This window comes from Bacillus rossius, chromosome 2, assembly GCF_032445375.1.
Source record: "Bacillus rossius redtenbacheri isolate Brsri chromosome 2, Brsri_v3, whole genome shotgun sequence".
Taxonomy (NCBI): Eukaryota; Metazoa; Arthropoda; class Insecta; order Phasmatodea; family Bacillidae; genus Bacillus; species Bacillus rossius.
In genome coordinates this window covers 78,006,215-78,027,928 of record NC_086331.1, presented here as the reverse complement: position 1 = coordinate 78,027,928, position 21,714 = coordinate 78,006,215, and the positions used below count along the sequence as shown (strand labels likewise).

The window sequence follows — 21,714 nt, the reverse complement described above, 5'->3', positions numbered from 1 at the left end:
TCGTGTTGAAATAAAGTTTAATTATCATAAACATGTTTTCTTTATCTAAGCATAGTGACCAGTAAACATAAGATTCAGATTGTATTAGAGAAACTGTCAGGGTACATATTTAAAATGCATGGACTCTTCCGAAATTATTTTCATAATTAGGACCTATCACAAAATTAAAACATTTGAGCAGAATAATATAGGTGTACTCAATGTATATACCAGGAAAAAATGTTCACATAACTGGTTAAAAGAAAGGCAAACAAACTCTGTAACAGAAAAAATACAATTACAACTAATACCTATTAAAATAATAAATTCTCACCATGCTTGCCTGTGTGTCTCTCAGTTCAAGTCAGCCTTAACCACAACACCGTATACTTCTTGAGTTTGACACATTCAATTAACAAACATGATAATCAGGAAATAACCAAACATGTACATATAATAACAAAAAAGTGAATTCACCATGTCAAAACATATGTGGGCATTTCAACTTCTTTACTGATTACAACATTTTTATTCACCTAGGATGTCTGAAAAATGGCAGCCAAACAAGAAATGAAACAAAAAACAAACACACCTCAAGTCATTTTCATTGCCTCTAAGTAGATCACAATACCCTATCTTAACCACAGTGCACAAAACATCAAAAGTTAATGCACAACAAATATTAAACATGATAATCAAGAAATAACTGAGTATGTACATCTAATTACAAACAAATGCAAAAAAGTGAAGTCACATTGTGTCAAAACAATCTCTGGGCATTTCAACTTCATCACTAATTAATTACATTTTGATTCATCTCAATTGCCAGATAAATACTGCAACAGATCAAGTAAAAATATTAAAAACAACTACATGTCATTTTAATTAAATCTCAATAGAACAATGCAAATGTGTCAAAACATAGGCCTAATACATCCCTTTTTTTTGCAAAGACTTTATTTGCTCTTCGATAGCAGCTACTTACTTTGCTGCGTCACTAAGTAATTTAGCCTTTTTAAACCCTAAGAGTCTTTTTTCTTCATTTATATGTTTTCTCTCCCTTGATTCTTGCAATAACTGTTGCTCCTCAGCTCTTACTCTCTCAGAGTACTCTACGTAGCGAGAGTGTGCATTCCTGACTGAATGTAGCATTTTCTTACACACTTCAACAGAACTAACACCTCCAGAAACTGCAACAGCATCGTAAACTTGTCTGAGAGCAATTAAACTGATTTCTGATTGATTTTCTAGAATACATTCTGAATTAATGGAAAATCCTCTCTCCAAAAATGCATTACCATGAGATAAAATCAATATTATTTTTACGAAGAGCATTAAATTGGCACATTCTTCTTTGCAAGACTCCAAAAGTGAAACCCAGAAATCATCAAGATGTGTTTCACTCCTCTTGAAACTTTTCAACATCTTCAAGTTAGAACATAAACACACATTTTTATACTCTTGTTTCACTTTGTCAGCTGTTGTGCTGGACATCCAGTTGTTCTCAATTAATATTTCTAGACAAGATGTTAACCTCAGTTGAACTACTTTGGGTTGGCAGCTACCAAGTTTGGGTCTAGACACGAGGCTGCTTTAGTAATCCGATATTCAAGTGGTGATTTTTCCAACCATTTTTTTCAACAACCCAAGGAGACCTGCTTGGCATTCCTTACAGAACTGAACTCTTTCCAATTCTTTTGAACTTATTTTCTTAAGTGAACTCCTGGTAGAAAAACCCAAATCAATTTTCTTCAGTGGTATTAGGTTGCTGCTCTGGGATAGATCAATTTTTTTCAATGATGAAACCCCTTCCATTACTTCAGCTTTCACAACTCTTTCCATTACAGTTTTAGCAACTGATGTAAGCTCATTATACAAAAATGGTAGCATAGGTTTGTCAGTCTGAAATTCACGAAGGAATGGCTCAACAAAGTTCGCAATGACAATGAAAAATGAAAGCTCAGCACACAGAAACTTATTCATCATAGCCTTCGACACAACTCTAAAACTATTGCAAGCTGTAACAGAATTCTTATCCTTTTCTGCTTCTTTGACAAACTTCTGCACATGAGGGAATATTTATTGAGCTCTTACTGCAACAGAAATGTTCTCAATCCACCTTATTGCAGAGAACTTCAATGGAAAAGTTTTGCAGCCAGTACATTCAATGAACTTTGCTCTTCGAGCAGGAGAGTCTTTGAACAGGTAGTACAGTGCACGAAGAACCTGTACGACTGTCCAAGAAGTACGTTTTATTGCTGCTTTAAAAGCACCATGCAAAGAATGCAGGCCACAACTACCGATATTCAATGGAAAAGGTGACTCTGGGCCTTCTTTCATTACTGTACACAGATTCATGAATAATTTCAGATTTACATTTGGTCCATCCATTGATAACTGAACTATCTTCTTAAAATTATCTGATTTAATTTCTGCCTGAAGACCATTCAGCAAATCGTCTGCACAAGTTCTTCCCAAGAATACAGATGAGAGGTACCTTGTTGTGACTCTTGAGGTTTCAACACTCCAATATCTAACATAAATATCTATTTGTTGTTTCTGTGAAATTTTGTTCAAGCTTTCATCAAACCCAACTACTATGTGGTCCGCTATCCCTACAAAAGAAAGATGTTCTTGCTTGAAAAATGGTGCCAATCCATGCACAATGTTGTATGCAATCTTTGTCCTTTGCATTTGTATTTTCCCAGCTATCTCGCTGTCTGAAAACATACTGGCAAAACATGACACGCTACTTGCAGAACTCCGAAATGAAAAATGTTTCATGACACTGTGCAAACACCATATGATTTCTGCCTTAGTTACAGCTTCATTAATAACAACATGTTTCATCACTGGTGTTTGCGAAGAGGAACCAGTACTTGTGCTGAGTTCTGGGGCTGGGAGAAAGAACAAGAAAACTTTTAAAACAAGATGGAACAAAAACATTACATTTTAAGAAACTTTTCCAATTGGCACTAATACATTGTCTACTGCAGGGCCATAATGATACTAAACTCTTTACCTAAGAAGTTTAAGACTGTATTCAAGTTGGAACATTCAGTTTAGTGACAGCTAATGTACTGTTATCTGATTAGGAAAATAATGTCTTCTCAGTAGTTTTGTACTCAACTTTTAGAATGTAAATAGAGGCGTACTAAATAAAATTCTTATCATACAAACCTCCCAACTATACACAATCTTGTAACTTCAAAATAAAATAAGTTTGATAAACCTTTTTGTTTCCACTTGTTTACAGCTAGTTAAAAAAGTTTTTGCACGACATTACTTAACTTAGCTTAGGGTAAACGAACATTTACCTAGATAGTTGTAATCTTACAAAGTAAGTTTTAATTTATAGGCTTTACAAATCTAACAAAAAAAAAACAATTTATCAACATAATTTCTGAAAATATTTTAATATGTACCCCAATTAATTATCTTGTGCTAATCAGAACAGTTACAATTAAATTGGCTTACCTGTTTCCAGTGTGTCAGTTTTGTTTTGAAGAAACATTTGCAATGGCAAAGATTTGTTTAAACTGGCTTCCGCTGCCACGTGCCGCGCTGATTTTTCGTGGCTTTTTAAAGCCTGTTTTCCCATGCTTGCAATGTTGATTGCAGTCTTGCACCACTTGCAAACTGCCGAATATCTGGTCTTAAAATCTTCTTTGACCCTCAAAAATTCAAGTTCACATTTGTGGTTAAACGAAGTCGTACTCTGCTTTGAAAACATTGTCCGAATTTCTCTTTGCAAAGCAATACAACACGCATTTAATCGTCACTATAATATTAGGCCTACCGCAGTTTGGACCACATTCTCTGTCTTGCCCTTTTCCCAGAACTAGAGGCCTAGGCTTACATGTGTTCTATTAAAATTAATACATTTACATAACGCAAGCATATTATACCAATAGTACTATAACGAACGTAATTGTAAAAAATGCCTAGGCGTGATTGTCACTGTTTGATTGTGAATTTACAAAACACCTTTGTTTATGACGACACAATGTTAGGTAGAGCCAGCGGTAAATAAGTTGATGACAAAGATGGCGGAATACAAGCGTTGCCAATCATTACAGATCTATTTCTCATACAAAGTAGCAAGAAACCTGGTACGAGCAACAAAAATCTTGTCTCTTTGCTTGATTAACAGACATGTAGACGTGTGAATCTCACTTAATACTATCGCGTTGTACAATAACTCGCCATAGGTTTGGCAACTGTGAACAATAAACAACCGGAATGGCGACGTTCTCGGCGCGGAACTAATTTTTTGTTACTTTAATCACGTCTTTACTCTCTAATAGAAGTTTACTGATTCATGCAAATATAAGTAAAACGCACCTTATAAATCCATTAAAAGAGTCAAAAGAATAAATTCCCAGTTTCATAAAAAAATTATAGGTTTTTTTCCAGGAATTCACTACACAAAAAAAATTCATGGCTTAATCCCAGTTTCCCTGTATTCCCGGTTGGGTGGCCACCCTGTAATGCCTTTGTAAGATTTAAAAGGGGTAACACTGCGGTACATATGTTTTACTTGTTAATTAATGGTTATTAGCCGGTAGTGTGAGGTGTAAACTATAGAGGAAGTTAATGACACCATTACCTACACTACTGGATCAATACCAAGAGTGTATATAGAAATTTAGTTGAGTGAGTGGAAGAGAACATTGGATTTTATAACAATAATTGCATTAGTAGTCTATTAGAAAAGTTTTTTTTTTATTCAAAAGAGAATTGGGGGAAGTGATTTATGTTACAATATACTACTAAAGGTGAAGTGTTTCAATTTAGAAGAAAATCATAATATACTTGAAAAACAGCTGATAAATTGCTGATATTGTTTGGCAAAAGCAGTGAATTTTTTTTGATACAATACTTTAAACAGAAAATTTTTATTGCTACAATGCAATGCCATGAAAAAAAACCACGTCATTATTCTAAATTCTCACCTCCATGATTAATGTAGGCTGAAAACTATTAATTTTATTTTTTTTTAGTGTGATTTAAAATGTTTTTAAATATAAGCAGGTTGGGGATCTGAACCAATACTTTTATTTCATGAGTGTTATGTTAGGGATCATGGCTCCGGTGGACACTTTAGCATGTGTAAAAGAAATTAAGCTAAAATTTTGTTGTCATATTCTTTATAAAAAAAAGTGAATTTTTTTTGTCAATATTACAGTGTACAATTTTTACTGGCAATGGCACAATTCATAAAGTTCTCTAGAACCACAATAGTGCAGGCACGAACCACACAATTAAATAGCTCGGGAAAACTACCGTTGTTTATAAAGCACTAACATTTCACGATGTCACAACATAATTTTATATTGTACAACAGTAAAAAAAAATTTCTTTCTTGTGCTTTTCTTAATGATTAATATCCCTCACGAAACTGTACGAAAATATTGACAATTTGATTAAAATAAGTTATTTGTAGAAAATCTTAGCCTTCTATAAACACGTTTTTACTTTAAAATGTACTTGGAACACTTCATTTCAAGAAAAGAATGCAGAAATAAGCAATAATGCAAGAAGTAGAGAGTTGCGCAGTGCTTGCATTTGCATTTTTGTGTCTTGCATACACCAATCCCTCACTTAACACGTCTTCAGATAGCGCAACTTCATTTAGCGCAATGTTAATTTTAGAGCCCTGTCTTGAATAGTATATCTGTAAATTTTAGTTAGCACGAAATCGCCACAGGCAAAAAAAATTCAGGCATGATACCACGAAGTCTGCTTCAACTCTGTAAAAAACAGATATGCCATGGCATACAGTTACATAAACGAGGGAAGAAAAGATGCTCATTCAGGTCTGACTACGCTATCGACTGTTCTACTAACATCAGCAATGGCAAGTTCAGTTGTGGCTATTGAGTGTAAAGGACCAAATGTTTTTACATCCACGTGTATGCCGCCGGGCCCTACCATTTTCGCCCGGCCATAGACTGGTCCGTGATGAACTTGAGTCTACCCAGTGGTAGGGGACTTGTACACACCAACACAAAGGAACATCATATATGTGACATTAGATACTGGAACAGAAGTGAACAGATAATTCATATGGAAAAGGTTGTTTAATGAATGGTGCAATGTAAAAAAATCACGGGCTTGACAGGATTGGTGTGAACCAAGCAGTGATACGCAAATAAGCACTTTAATTTTTGAAAAATTAAAATGTAAACATTCAGACAGTAATATCTGTCTTGCTGCCAGTAAAGTATAGTTTGAAAAGTTCGTGGAAAGGTACAAGACGTGAGTTGAAGGTCACGCACGGGTGGGCAAGTCAACCAGCCGTCTGACGATTAGTACATAACCACCTATCTCCTGTTACGTCTTGTCGTATTTGTCATGCAAAGTATTCTATGGTAGGCTTATAAAGATAAATGAGGTTACATATTTATCGTTGAGTGTTATTCTACACATTTTTATTACGTAAAGAATATTTCCTTACATATTTTGGAACACATTAAGTAAATTAGCCTTGCAATTTATGGAGACTAATGCTTCAGAATACACAATTTTGAATAACACAAAAATTTTGAGGAACGCATTAATCGTGCTAGATGAGGGATTGTTGTAGTTTATAAAATGGTTTTTAAAATTTATTTAAGCAACTTGTGGCCATGCACTTCTTGTATTTTTGCATTTCTTGCATAGTTTATAAACCTGGTCTAACATAACCTAATTTAATCACAATGCGTTCTGATGGCTTTATTTTGAAGAAATATAATAAGATTCTTTTGGGAACTATCTTGCAGTGCCATCTAGTGTTACTATATGCGTAATATACAAGGTACCTAATGCTATCTATCTAGTGTGTATTTTGAGGAGTAGCTTATATTAGCATTCAGTGATAATTCAGCCTATGGTAATTGTACGACTTGGACTTAACAATATTTTGTGATTGAATTGTAGTATATTTTCTGTTCTATTGCGTTTTGAGTTTTATACGCGTTAATATTTATCTTTTTTTGTAAAATGAGAGCACTTGCATTTTTTTCCAAGCCCTTATGCCTAATAGTCGCAGTGCAAACGTTTCGCTGTGGTAAAACAACATATATAGCGAACTGTAAATGTATTGTTTCTTAATTTTATTTAAGTTAAAATAGTTTTGCTAGGACTGATCATTCGTAGCTATATTGATTCACAGAACTGATTTTAAAATCGTGCACCCAACAAAAATCAAAGCAACCATACTTGTTTGTATGTCTTACGATTCCATTTACTGTGTACATTGTTAAATTTTAATTCCGATCATCATTAGCAAAATGTTAATAGTTGTAAAAAAAACATGTACGTTATAGTGTACTTTTTATTGTTACCTTGTTAAGTAAGTTCTTAAACATTCCGGAACAATATTAATTAATAGGAAAACTTAAACACGTGAATATTTTTACTCCCATGTTGAAGTATTGTTAAGAAATAAGTTACTAACTTTTTGACACTTCTTAAACCTTACAGCGTAAAATAAAACTACAGTTGGTAAATTATCTTTATTATTTGCAGACATTTGAATAAAATAATAATAAATCATGTTGCTAAGGAGTTTCTTCGCTTCTGGTTTGTAGCTGTATTGAAGGCGAGGATATCACCGACGTTTCGGTTGATGTTGCAGTCGCCATCTTCAGGGAGCAGTAGGTAACTGCTCCCTGATGGCGACTGCAAGCCAAGCAACACCAGACATGGCCACGAAAGCCTGTGATCTTTACTCTGTTTCCATGAGTTGTCATTAACAAAACCATTGCAATTGTTTTTAATGATAAACAATACTTGCCCTTGTTTCACCCCTTATAGGTGAAATTCAAAAAATATTCTAAAAGCATAATTCATAACTATATTTTTTATGTATATTCTTAGTTTCTTACCTTTAGATATAGTAGATTAAGAAGTATGCATTTTTTTTTCTTAAAACCAAACTTACCTCTTTTACATCCCTTAAGTTTGGAATCTTGCAAAGTGGTAAAAAAATATGTAGTTTATTATTTTTATTTTTATTTCTACAAAGTTTATGTCTAACTTTATTGGTTTCCGAGATAGAATTTTTTTAAATAAATAAAAATTTCCTTCTTTTATAATTCCTCACAGGACAAACTTTGGATAAATGGGGAAAATACAATACTTAATTGTACATGCACATTGTTCTTTCTTAATTTATAACATATTCCAAAGTATTAATTAATTTTCTTTATAAAACCATAAACAACCCTTTTACACCGTTTAGTGGTTGAATTTCTCAAAATAATTAAATTTTAGTGTGTAGTTTCAGTATGTTTATTATTGATACAATTTTTTTTTCTTATTCTTTATTAGTTTTGAAGATATAATTAACTGAAAACCATATATACCCCTTTTTAATTCCCTTAGGGGTGCAATTCTGTAATTATATATAGCCTAGTTTTTAAGTTAGCCAAAAGCCTTACTAATAAAAAAGTTTCATCAAAATCTGTCAAGTAGTTTTCAATTGAGTTGAAACAAATAGACAAACAGACAAAAATTTTAAAAACTAATTTTTGAGTTCTCAATAATGTAAATAGCCATCTCCAAAACATTTTTCATCATTTCGTCTAGTGTACAGACATTTTACCTTGAAAAATTGTATTATTAGTAGAGATTGAAACATAGCTGATACAATAATTATTTTATTTTTTTGTATCAGGTATGTTGTTAGCACCTATTTAGGAAATGTTATTCCCAAGGCCTATTATATTTCAAAAATGCTGCCCGCACTTTTTTTACATTTGATTTTTATATTAAAATGTATATTCTCAAGTTATTTAATGTTTATGTAAATATAAATGTATTTAGACACATAATTAATACTGTAGTTTGATTTCAATGGGACCAGTATCTTGATTAAAATGCACTCTTATGGAAAATTTGTTTTTGCTTGGCACTGTTTTGATTAGCTTTATCTTTTCCTGGAACAAATTAGAGAGTTACTTTGAAGGGCACGTGTATTGACTGCGTCATTCTGTGTCTGTAATAGGTTAAGACAATTTTTGCTACATATTTTTGTCTTTTTTACAAAATGTTTATTTAGTTCTGTAATGTTCAGCCTAATCAATGATCAATCTTATTATCAGTTTATTTTAAGAAATTGTAATAGTAAAATATCTGTCCAGTATTTGAAAATTTCTATGACACATTGCACAGTCATTGAAGTGAGGAAAAAATTATTTCCTAAACAAGCTTGAATTTACAGTCTTCCTTCATGTTATAAGGCCTAGAAAAGAGTTTTTTTATTTTAAAAAAAGGCAATGAAATTGCTACAGTAGTTGTTTTAACATTTAGTAATTTTTTTTATCATTTGAATTTTATAACAGCATTTTAATTTGTGTCAATCACATAACATTTTGTATGATTTGATTAATATGTTAATGCATATCATATTTACCCAAATAAACTGCACACAATTTTTCGTAAATTTGTGCTAAAAAAGCATGGTGATTGGCTTAATCAAAACTTGACAATGGTGCACAACAATACTGCATACTACAAGTTCCGTTATCCTGCTGTTGCTTATTGGACAACGGTCGGACATGTTGCACAGTGTTTGTGTTGGTTTATCTGTGAAAGACATTGCAGTGATTACTAAATGTTTTTGGTTGAGATTATATACAGTTGCTGAAAAACTTAAAATGATATAAGAAGCTTAGGAAATAGGAATTTGTGCTTCAGGGAAAGCATGTTGCAGTAAATTGCATACGTGACTGGACAAAAACAATATTGGTTTTTAAGTGATGGTGGTATTGCAATAGAAATTGCATTCAGAATTTGAGAATTTGTTGCACATGCTTCTTCAGCAATTTTCCCATTTATTTAATTTTCAATCTTCATAAAATATTATTGATATTCATCATTAGGGGCTGAGACTTTATTGGTGCTTCACTACAGCAAACAAAACAGCTGTGGTTGGTAGCCATTTTACATTTAAGGCACTTTTTTCCTAGTTTCACGGAAAATGTGTAATCATTCACAGTTCATCATTAAGTAAAATTTTCATTGTATGATATTTTGAGAAATGTATAATTATACAAAGAATGTTACAGAAAAGTTTGATACATTTGATATTACTCATGTAGCAAGAACAAAAGGTGCTGTTAAAAACTGATGGATGTTATTACAGGTACAAAGAATGCTATTCGTTTTACAGAAAACCTTATTAAAAATTTTAATATTTACTGTTGTTATGTCAAGAATAAATATGAAATAGAAACTTAAAAATTTGGTTACAAGTGTTGTTTTGAAAAGTTTGGTGCGAGGCTTATTCGAGGGCACAATTTATTTGGGTAAATATAGTGTTTGTTTTTTATGCTATATATTTTTTTCATGTGGCTTTCATCTAATTACATGTAATATCTGGTTTTTCCTTTATTTTGTTTGTGAGTATATTAATGTTCATATTTTTTGTGCCAACCTGTTACAGGCTGTTTACTCCTGACTGTCACTCGAAGTTTATATAAACAACTGTTTACATATTGTCCAACTACAATGTTTACATTAGTATACAAATTAATTTTTATGTTATTTCAGTTTACAAACTTAAAATCTTATTGTTAGTGCTTGATATGATTAAAAGAAGCATCATTTCCGAACAGTGCTGGTTTTTTTAATCCTAATTTTATATATATCTTTGCCATAACTTTGTATTTGTGAGTTTTTCATAACTTTCACTGTTTTTTATTATTATTGTATTTAATCTGTGTGTTATATAGATGATGACATTTTGCACATTAGAGAACATTTTGTTGTTACATGACCCAGCCTGAAACTATGTTAGTTCAGCTGTAAGGGTCTAACGTGGAATTTTTTTTTTCTGTTTGTGTTGGTATTGAGTTACTAAATATCATAGGACTGATAGTGGTATGTACCTATTTTGTGGAAGAAGTGGCAGAGACTGAAATCAATGACTAATGCTCTATTTAAGTAAAACATTGTTACTATTCTTACTTTTTGTAGCTTTTAAATTAAAATAGAATGTTTTCCGTTTTTGTGAAAAATGCAGACATTTGACTGAAAGGTGATGTTTTTTGAATGGCTTTCTTTCTGTTAAATTCAGGCCATCTTCACCCTACAGTTATTTATTGTTGCTTTGTAACTGTGGAACTTCAGTGCATGTTCAGCCCACTTTATTCTAGTCTAAGTTGGTTCTTAACTATGATAGACTTTAGGGAATTATTTGCTAGAGAAAATGTTTTGCTGGAAATTGTGAAGAAACAAATTGTAAATCATGTAACTCCTTTAGTAGTAAAAGGGATGGTATGTATTCTATCAGAAGCTTCTGGCTGATGTGGGAGGAAATCAAACACTTTTAAAATGTATTGCTGAAAAAAATGCTAAAAATCAAAATTTATAAATTTCATCAATATAAGACTTTTAAAATTCTTAACAACTATCAGGTGTTAAGCTTGAAGTAAATGCTTTTACTTATGTGTTGTATAATTATCAAGCATGTAAACCATCAAGTAGAGTATCTTGAAAATAGCATAACACAGGTCTTATTTGTTAAACTAGTAGGAATGTTCTGATTAAAATGATATTCCTGAAGTATAGATGGAAGTACTAATACATAACATTGATATTTGTGAAAATGTGGCCACAAATTGGCATGGTGTCTTCACAGTAAAATCAAATTTCATCATTGCTGATAGCTCAGAGATAAAACAAAACAAAAATGTAAAAGCCTTTCGTACTGTATTCCTGCAAATAAAACATTAGAAGCAAGGGCCATTTTGAAAGGTCTATAAGAGAATGTTAAAATGTTTAGTTATATTATGGTTGAGATCAAAATCTTTATTCTGTGGTCATTGCGATGTTTTTGAATTTGTTTCTAGTCAGTTTTATACAAAGTTTCATGTAAATGTGGAGCATGCATGTGTCAGGTATTCATTTAAAATCACAATTAGGATTAAAGTTAAATAAATTAATCATGTAAGGCCAATACCTGAAACATGTTCTACAAATAAGAAAATGTTTTTTAAAATTTTTTTTAAAATTTTTACACATCTATATGGGTCGAGAATGCTTTGTGATTGGCTTAACATCACCAGGGGAAACTCTCGTGGCAGGACTTGGCTTTTTCCTCTCATTTCAAGGCTATAGTGAATACATCATCATAAGTCTGTGTGCATGTAGCAGATGTGCAAATACTTACTAGTTTTAATAATTTGGAGCGTAGTTCCTTGCAAGATTACCATTTGTTAAAAAACTACTAACCAAATATTAGAGCCTATAAATTATTTCACCTGATGGTGTCAAATGCTTTTTTTTTAGTCAAAAATACTTTGTTAAAAATAAATGACAAAATTATTGCTATAAAGAGGTGATAACTGTGTAAAACTAATTCTTTTATTAATATCATGTGTGGATGCGAAGTCATGAAATATTTTTCTAACGGTCTTTGTGTCAGTGCTGGCTCAATAATGTCTCTGTGGGTACGAATAATGTATTGTAAACATAATTCTATTTTTTATGTTGGTTCCTGTCTGTATTCGCAAAATATTTGTTACTTTGTGTGCAATGACATCAAAAGCATCAAATTTTTCATCAAACATCATGTCAAACTCATGCCATCTGGCATGCGTACTTGAAACTCCACCATGCTGGAAAGCCACAGCCCAATTTAGCAGGCTAGCAAATCCAGGAGAAAAGGCCTGATACAACAGACACTCAAGCCCACAGCAACACACTGACACCCAGCATAGGTCAAATATTAAAAAATGTACAACAGCTATAATGATATGTATATACTAGAGATAGGCTGAGATTTGAAAATTTGAGCCTGTACTAGATAGGATGGGAATAAAAATTTTTTTAACTCAAAACATATTTAACAGGAGCAACTAGCATAAAAACACATACAACAACTATTTTGCAAGATCTTTGCAATGACACCATTTTTCATAATTATACTGTTGGGAAACTTATATGATGCTATTAATGTTTCAAAACACTGGAAAGCGGTGCCATGTTAGAATCAAAGGCCTGCGGAACATCATAAATTTGTAACACAGCAAAAAACTTCTTAAAGTAAACCATTAATATGTCAAATATCCATTTTATTCAACCACAGAATCAATTGATAACAACGATATTCGACACAAAGATATTTTTCTGTGATTTCCAACACTCATATCCATTACAGGTTGTACTCAACGTTCCACCTTATTCTATATCTCACCATACTGGCCTACTCATGTTTACCTATCTTACACACTGTCCCCTAATTTACCTACATTGCATCTCCATTTCTTTACACTACGAATATAGTATGTTCATCACACTAAATATCGCCAGTTCAATCTCTGCATTTGCACAACTCTTTGTCCACTTCTTTTCTTATGACCATCTTCACTTGTCATACACCCATCTTTTCTTCTTTGCTCTTCCTCAGGAAATCCTTTAAAGGGTGGCTCAATTGGGGGCTCCTAAAGTAGAATTGCAAGTCCTGCCTGCTGCTTGCAACTCTGTGGTTTTTGTTTGCAGACCCATTGCAAGTGGTGAGTCTGAAGTATTTGCTGTTCTCTCTTCACTCACTTTTATCAGCTTTCATCTGTTCTGCCAAAATGTGCTTGTAATAGTTGTCAGCTGGTAGGATTTGAAATATTCAGTCAACTTTTGGACTTGACCAAATATTTTTCAGGTCTTGGACTAAACCGAGTACCCGGCTCAAAAGATTCCTGCTCTTAACTCAATTTTGTCTATCATAGTTGTGTTCACTGCGCTCCTTAAGGAGGCCATCACATTCCAAATTGTCTGTAAAATTTGCTCATCCCACTGTGGCTTCAGTCTAGAGGCAGTTGTCAGTACAGCCCATAGCTTCCTGCCAAAAAACAAATCGGCTGGTGGTGAGAACGCTGATTGTTGAGGCGGAGCTCACTAGGCCAAAAAACCTAGTTATGACTTTTTTGAACACTGCTACAGCACTCTCTGCTCCCCTGTTTGCTTGTGCAAAATGCAAACCTGGGGTTTGATGTGCAGTGGGGGAATCCACATTCTTTGGAAAACTGCTGTAACTCTACAGATGTAAACTGTGTTCCATAGTAACTGTAAACTATCAATGGTATGCCATGCCTAGAAAATGTATTCTGCAGCCTAGTGATAACAGCCTCCGTTGTTAGGCAGTCAAATAATATTACTTCTAAGTTACTAGAATAATAGACTTGTATTACTAAATATAGGATACTTAGTAATTCCATTATGTCCACCCCTACCATGGACTATGGCCACTCTGGAAATGGTGTACTCTGTTGCAATCACTGCATGCAGTTATCCACGAGTATTTTTGTCTCGCATGATGTTATGTTAGGCATCTAAATCGATCCCTTTGCCTGAAACCAGCACTTTTTAATCCCCAAGTGCCCCAGATGTATTTTGTGGATGCAACATATCAGATCATAATACTTTTGGCATGAAAATTCATGCACCATTTATAAGTTTAGCTTCTATTAGGGCAAAATGAATAACACTTATTAGTGAATCTATTAAGGATATCCTGTTTCAGCATCTGACATATTTTATCCTTATCTTGTACATATTTGATTTTCCTTAACCGTTTATCTGAGAGAGGTGTTTCCTGTAGCACAATTATTTTTCCATAATCTGTTGTGCTTCCTCTGGCTTTCCGACTTGTGCCCGTGAAAGCGTACCTGGTACATAGAACAATTTATCCGCTATGTGTGATATAGTATGGTCAAAGCATGAGGCAAATCCGCATTCGCTGTAGGTATTCAGTAAGTTCAGTCACAGGCTTATTTGACAAAAGGGTAACCAAGGGCTTATGGTCAGTGACTATGTATGTCTTCGCACCTAATAAAGTAAATGTCAGTTATCCAGGCCCAGATTATTCAGTTTTTGGGTGATCCTGTTTTCGGGTTATCCGTGCTTAATTTAATTTTAGTTATTAGTTGGTTATATACTGATGCTGGAATAGCATTGCTCCAGCACACTTATTTGCTTGGCCTTTCTATATTTTTAACCACACTGTTACCATGTCAGCAAACTATTTACTTTGAACCTTCGTGTCGCCCACCCCTTCAGCTGTCACATTTGTCACACTTTAAACTTGAGAGGGCTGCTGACTGCTGCTTCACGTCTCCACTCTCCATCTTGTTTGTTTCACATGCCAATATGTCAAGTAACATGGCTGGCTGTCATTTTGCTGGGGGAAGGGACACTGGGGAAAAAAAAAAAATTTGTGTATGCAGGTTTTGCGCAATCATATCTTTAGCAATGTTAATTTAACTTTCCCTCTTCGCCCATCATAAATGACCATGAACTAGCAACGTACGTAAAGGCATTCTGCACGTATCTATCACGACAGGTTTTCATGATGTCAACAATATTTTCTCATGCTATTTATTTCCCACGTTTGTAACTTGCAACATTTCATGACGAACACTGCAGCCACGGTTCCAAAAGATCCTGTGTTAGGTCTGTGAAAAGCATTCCTCAAAGAATTGGTGAATTGAAATACTACTTATATATTCCCCCATCCTGGCACAAGTTTCTCTTCTTGCTAGTTTTATGAAAGGACAAGAAACTGAGAAGAAATGATAGATAATTGGCACGGAGGAGTAGAAAAATTGAGGAATGGATGACTACTGCCTCTCTAGCAGAGGGAGAAACATCACATGGCGACACAGTGCTGTATTGTTTATGGTCCAATGAGCTGAGGGAGTATACAAAGACTTCTCTTGTGCTCAGAATTCTACTGAAGACAAATATATGGTACAACCCATGGCCCTTACTGTGAAACAGATTATCTGGGTTTTTTTACGACTTCAACTATCCAGGCATCAGTGGGTCCCAATTAACACAGATAATTGAGAGTTTACTGTACCTACTCTCCAAATCTTTCACATGCCTACATGATGGCGGAAGTTTCATTTTCAATCGGTGCATATCGCCTCTCTACTTCACTCAAACTCATTGACACTTATGCCACTGGTTTTTGTACTCCTTCATGGAGTTGTTCTAGCGTGCCACCTAACTCAAATGATGAAGCACCTACAAATACTAAGATACTATTGTTTCCAAGGCTCTAGAGTTAAGGGCTAGCCTAGGACAGGATGTTGTGCTTTTTCTTCATTCAACTTTCTGACTGCTCCTTGTTGAGCTATACCCCTTAGCCATTCCGTGTCTTCCTGCATTAATACTCTCAATGGTTGCGTCTTCTCTGCCAACTGTGGAATTAATTTAATTAGGTATGTGACCAAACCTAGGAATCTTCTGAGTTCCAGCACGTTTGTAGGATCTGTCATGTTGGTTATCACAGTTGTCTTTTCAGGGTCTGGTTCACTGTGCCTTCACCGATTATGTGACCCAGAAACTTAACAGTGGTTTCCCTAAATTAGCTTCGACTGTTTCATGTACTCAACGTAGCCTAACTAAGCATTCAATTGATTAACGCTATTTTTAATGTAATTTACCTAAATCATCACTATTAATTTTAGTTCCAGGTGATGAAATACTTTAAATATCACAATACTGCTATTATAAAATACAGTATTTTTGCCAAAAAATAAAATCCATACCTTGGGAGGCTGTTATATACAAGATACCGTACTAGAAAAAACGTGTTCTGATTATTACGGTATTACAAATCGTTGTCACTTGCACTGCTGGCAGAATCGCTGTCTGAAGACATGTCTGAAATTTGCAGGATGTCATCCTCTGCTGTCCAGGGGCGTAGCCAGGGGGGGTTTTAGGGGTTCTAACCCCCCCCCCCCTTAGCTACAATTATTTTTTCTTATCTGAAAGCAGGTTAGCTAAAAGCCTGGGTGTCTTACTGCTATCACCGGCCACTGCACTGGAGGGGAAGAGTAAGCGAGCCCTACCGATTCTCCTTCCCTTCCTCTACCCCTGTTGCGAGCAGAAGCTATAAGGTTGTGACGCCGTGACGAGTCCCAAGCTTTCAAATATCTTACACCTATTGTATTAAACCAGCGCGGTAATTATAAGCAGGTGTTGACTGGGCTTCCAAAAGTGTAAGGATTGCTGTGTGTGTATAGAATTGAGACGACGACATGGTGTCATGTAACTCTTCAAGCTAAAGCTAATTGTTTCCAGGAATAAATTCTGCTGAAACCCAACCCTTTTTATTCTTTTTTTTTTGTACTGTCGAGCTTCGAGCATGATTTATGATTTTGAGTGGATGTAAACAAGGCACTTGGATTGATAAAAATACTTTTAATTAATTTCTTACTTCATCACTCAAACAATTTTTTTATTAAAAAAAAATTGGTTGTCTATAAAGTCGGTTTACGGACGATAGTTTAACGTGACGTCATAACAAAACACTGATAAAATGATTGCATAGTTTTATGAATAAAATTGAATCAATTTTATTGAATTATCACTATTTTATATGGATACAAAGGAGTGAAATGAAAACTACAATTTAATTGATAAATTTACTTTTATTTGCACTTATTAATGTTAATATGTTTATTGCTTTAACGAAGAAATTATTTTAACTATAACTTTTATACATTTTGTTATTAAACTTCTTCCAATCTGTGTTATTCTGTTAAGGATAGGACGATGATAGGAAAAGTAGGAAATGAATGGGAGTGTTTCAAGTTTAATGTGCTTCGAAAAAGTCAAATTGATGGTTGCTCCAATTGAGTGGAAGAGAGATAAATGTGGCGCAATCGTACAATGAGCGTAACGGGACAATGAGTCATACTGTTTCGTCCGTGCAGCCGGCGTTCATCGCTTTATTAGATGTCACGTCAAAAATTAATAATATTTTTACCATTACAATATTTAAAGTTAAGTACCGAAAACTGCTAAAATACCACTACTTTACACCTTAAAATCCAAGATGAAATGCCCGTCACCTTAAAACTTTTGGCAATCATTTCTTGCGAAATGGATAGCCACGCCGCCAAAATCCACGAACACACTGTTGGTAGTGGAGCATGTTTCATCCGTCCAGTCGGTGTAAGGTTGTGTTCAGCTGTTGTCATCCACGTATTATATTGGCGCCTAAATTCCACCTTGAACGGCCTGTTCACGACGACATCCAGTGGCTGCAAAATCTTTGTCATGCCCCCCCAGGATGACAACAAGATCGCTGTCTTCCTTTACACACTGCTTCACAGGTTCAGTTATGTGGCCACGAAAACTGTCCAGCACTAACATGGCACACTTTCGCAGCAAACCACCGGGTCGACGTCTCCACACACACTTCAGCCAGTCCAGAACAAGTTCATTTGTCATCCAACCCTTTTCTTGCACCCTCACGATGATTCCCGGTGGAAACACATCCTTCGGCAAAGTTTTCCGCTTGAATATTACGTATGGGGGAAGCTTTTGGCCGTCCACTGTAATAACCAGCATAACCGTGCAACATTGTTTGTCAGCACCTGTGGTTTTAACGGGAACTGACCTTTCTCCAACCAGTGAAACTGTAGTTGATTCAGGCATGTCGAACCACACCGGTGTCTGATCGGCGTTGCCGATTTGCGATAGAAGATAGCCATTCTTTTTTTGAAGCGCAGTTACATGTCGCTGAAAATTTAGCAGCTTTGCTTCGTATTCCTCTGGCATTTTTGCGCTACTGTTGTTTTGCGGCAAATAGACAAGTTTTTTCTCTTCATGAACCTTCGTACCCAGCCGTAACTAGCTTTGAAGTTCGCTTGATTAATTTTGAGATTACGTGCAATCTTGCTTGCTTCTAATTGCAGCATTTCTGTAGAAACAAAATAACCGTCTTTCCTTAAATTGGTCATGTACTCAAGCAGTTGTTCTTCCACTTGTGGATACACACATTTTCTGCCACGAAACGCACATTTGTTTTTAGATGCACACTGAAGTCTTTCCTTATTTCTACACCACTCACGAATGCACTGCACATTAATAGAAAAATGTCTTGCAGCTTTACGTTTACTGTTTTTCTCTGCATACCGCACAACTTTCAACTTGAAAGATGCTGTGTAACTTGCCCTAGTTTTACCCATTTTCAAGCAATGTACATAGACAATAGAAGATTGGCCGACCACATGTTTACCACTGGATAACTGTCAAAAAAAACTCCGGCTTCCGCTGAGTTACAGCAGCACTTTCGTAAAAATAACTTGGGTGAGTCTGTTCATTTCTACTCGGGGGTTGTGGGTTAACGGACGTTTCAGGATTTTTTTTTCCACGGGTGTTATACACGGATATTAAATTTTTTCAATATTTATAATTCAAAACTAAGGGGGCTGTTATACAGGGGCGGGTGTTATATTGGCATAAATACGGTAATCAGTGTAATTATAAGAACTGAGAAACACCATTTTGATTTTTGAAATTATTTTTTTTGTATAAGTCACATCTCTAGACTATTGCCATAAAAAGCTTTTACAGCTACTCTAGCTCCAATCGATTTCAATGATTACTAAAAAATTGTCAAGTCCGGATTCGATTCGACTCAAAAACATGCAAGCTCATCCATACCTTAGTTTTGTACATTATTTATGCATACAAGTATTCCCTAAAGTTATAATATTTTAAGCAAACCCTATTTAGTAGGCCTTCGACTATTATGTACCTTAATGTACTCTTGGACATAGGGCTACATGACTTCTTTAAGTGACTCTAGTCTTGGTTTCAGTGTCTGAGAGTGCGTGTTTGTAAATAAAAGCCAAAATATTAATAGATACTGCCTACAAATCAATATTTATATCTGTTATGTCCCAATCAGCACCTGATCACACATTAATTTCTGTTTTTTGCTTTAAGTCTGGATCAAAATAAATATTGAAGATTTTTTTTCTTCAAATGTTGCCATGTTGAAGTAAAGTATTTTTAATCTGGAATTGGCAATTGAAAATTTTCTTTAGTGTATAATACCCATTTTTAAGTGTAAAAATATTGTTCACTACCCCCAATGAAATTGTAGAGACCATAGCTTATAGAATGTATAGTTCGTGAATTTGAAGCCTTGTAGTTTGCAAAAGCATGTTGCCTTCTCGCTGCTTATGATAGGGGCCACCCAACCGGTCGTATGTCTACCAAGCTGCCCCCTCATCCTTTTTTTGTCCTTGATTCCTTTCAGATAATTATGCTTTATATCAACCTGAGTTAAAAATGCCAGTGAACATAGGATGTAAAGCAAAACTATTTTGAGTGAGAACAATAAAGTTTATTTTTTGTGGCAATCATGCAAATGATTCTAGGGATTCCCACACTCTGGTTATTGCAATGTCAAAATGGTAGTACTTTTTTTTTACCTTCTTTCTTTCATCAGGCTTTGATTCCCTTCTTCTTTTTGGTGGGGGCAAAATACAGAGCCAAACCTCACCATGATTAATTCGGGTCAACCAGCTGTGGGAATAGCAGTGTTCCCTCGCTTCTTTTGTGCAGTTGTTCATGACTAGCTAAAGTACTTCTCATTAAAAAATATTTAGTCTTTCACCAAACTGACATTTCCAACTCAGGTGTAATATACAGTCATGTGAAAGTAAGAAAGGTTTTTTCTAAACCCTTCAATGTATATGTTCTCTATTGAGCTACTGATTGTAACTTCACAGCTTTTTTTGGTTCATGATGTTAATAAGCAACAATAAATATGGCAGGAGATGAAGTGATGGTATAGTCATGTTCTTTGCAGCTTTTGTTACATAATTTGAAATCAGAAATGTCCCTCAATTGTTGTCATGTTTATATTTAAATATAGTTTTTGCAAGTGATAGTATAGTACAAGTGCGGCTCCAGAAGGGGGGCGGTAGGTCGATAGCCCCTCCCGAGAACAATTTTATTTATTTAATTTTTCTAGAAGGGTATATTTATGTTTACTTAAATACATGTTTGAAACTTTTCTCAGACCAAAAGTTGTCTGGAACTACAAAGGTTCTGTATTTGAGACCATATTCCAAGGAAAATCTCTGACTTAATTGATGTCTTTTTTTTTCAACTGCATCCTAACTTTGTACGATAACCCCTCCCGAAAAGGCATTATGGAGCCGCCATTGGTATAGAAATGTCAAAATAAATTGATCAGTGTATCTTTAACAGTATTATTTTAACATAATAGAGGACAGTTATACTCGTGTAAATTTTTTGTGTCTGTGGCTTTACTCTTAATTTCGTGCGGAACTGCCTACTACAAGTGTTAATAAAATATATACCTTTTTTTTAAACAAAGTGATTAAATAAAAAAACTGACTAATTAAAAAGTTAAGTTATTACATATGTACTTCATATTGATTACATTAAATGTTAAAAATATTTATAATTTCAAAAAAGATTAACAATGCTATGGTACATAGAAATGGGTGCCAAATCTCTCAATGTTTTTGATTCTTATATTTATATGTATTTTTTTGTTTTTACAGAATTCTGTGTAATGAATTACTTTATGTATTGGAATCTTTGTATCTATAGGATTTATGTGTGCTAAAGTGTATTCATTCATGCAGCCATATGAATGTTGGTTGATTCTTATTGTTAGAAAATTTTCACATGTTTTTGGACCAATATTTTATATAAAGAGTTGTAATGTATAAAAATATTTGTGAACTTCATCTACCTCAAAGAAAGTGTTAAAATATATTAAGTAAATAGTTATTTCTAGTTTTATAATTTGTAGAAAAGTATTGAATTTAATAATTGTACTTTAAAAATTATATTATTGTCCATAAATTTTAATTGTAAAAAATGTAGTTTTAACTGTCAATTTTTTTGCTACATCAAAAACTGTAAAAATTGTGTAAAAAATAGTTAGAGAACATTTTTAAA

At 34.2% G+C, this 21,714-nt stretch overlaps 1 protein-coding gene across 2 annotated transcripts in view; it reads left to right on the top strand.

The window, feature by feature from the left end:
* The window catches only part of LOC134529388 (kinesin-like protein costa), a 215,075-nt gene extending 193,361 nt beyond the window's left edge, over positions 1–21,714 (top strand). For both annotated transcript variants that reach the window (XM_063363403.1, XM_063363404.1), the window contains one exon: positions 1–21,714. This exon is cut by the window's left edge and continues 6,845 nt beyond it. The gene's annotated coding sequence lies outside the window, so the exon portion shown is untranslated.